The sequence below is a fragment of the Etheostoma spectabile genome, chromosome 12 (assembly GCF_008692095.1).
Source record: "Etheostoma spectabile isolate EspeVRDwgs_2016 chromosome 12, UIUC_Espe_1.0, whole genome shotgun sequence".
Classification (NCBI taxonomy): Eukaryota; Metazoa; Chordata; class Actinopteri; order Perciformes; family Percidae; genus Etheostoma; species Etheostoma spectabile.
This window is the reverse complement of record NC_045744.1, coordinates 4737889-4738255: the sequence shown is the minus strand read 5'-3', so window position 1 is coordinate 4738255 and position 367 is coordinate 4737889. Positions and strand designations below refer to the sequence as shown.

At 29.4% G+C, this 367-nt stretch overlaps 1 pseudogene; it reads left to right on the top strand.

Moving 5' to 3' along the window:
* LOC116698801 (contactin-associated protein-like 4) overlaps positions 1–367 on the top strand; it is a 421932-nt pseudogene that overhangs the window by 211965 nt on the left and 209600 nt on the right.

Here is a 367-nt window from a genome sequence, read left to right as displayed (position 1 = left end):
TGACATATTCCAGTCTGTGATTATCCATCAACCTACATTCCTTTGATTTTAGTCTGAATAATTCCTAATTTCTGCTTTTCTAACTTAAACATTAGGTATCACTTCCAAAAATAACTGTAAAACTAAAGTTAATAAGTTAGTGAGACGTAGTGTTAAATGTCTAAAAAAGTGACAAACATTGAAAAAGATTTTTAAAAAAGGGACAAAAATGTAACACTAAGGTCTATATAAAAGAGACTTCAGATACAGTATTAGGGGACCACTCAGGTCTATATAAAAGAGACTTCAGATACAGTATTAGGGGACCACTAAGGTTTATATAAAAGAGACTTCAGAAAAAGAAGAAAAAGTTAAAAACATTGATAAA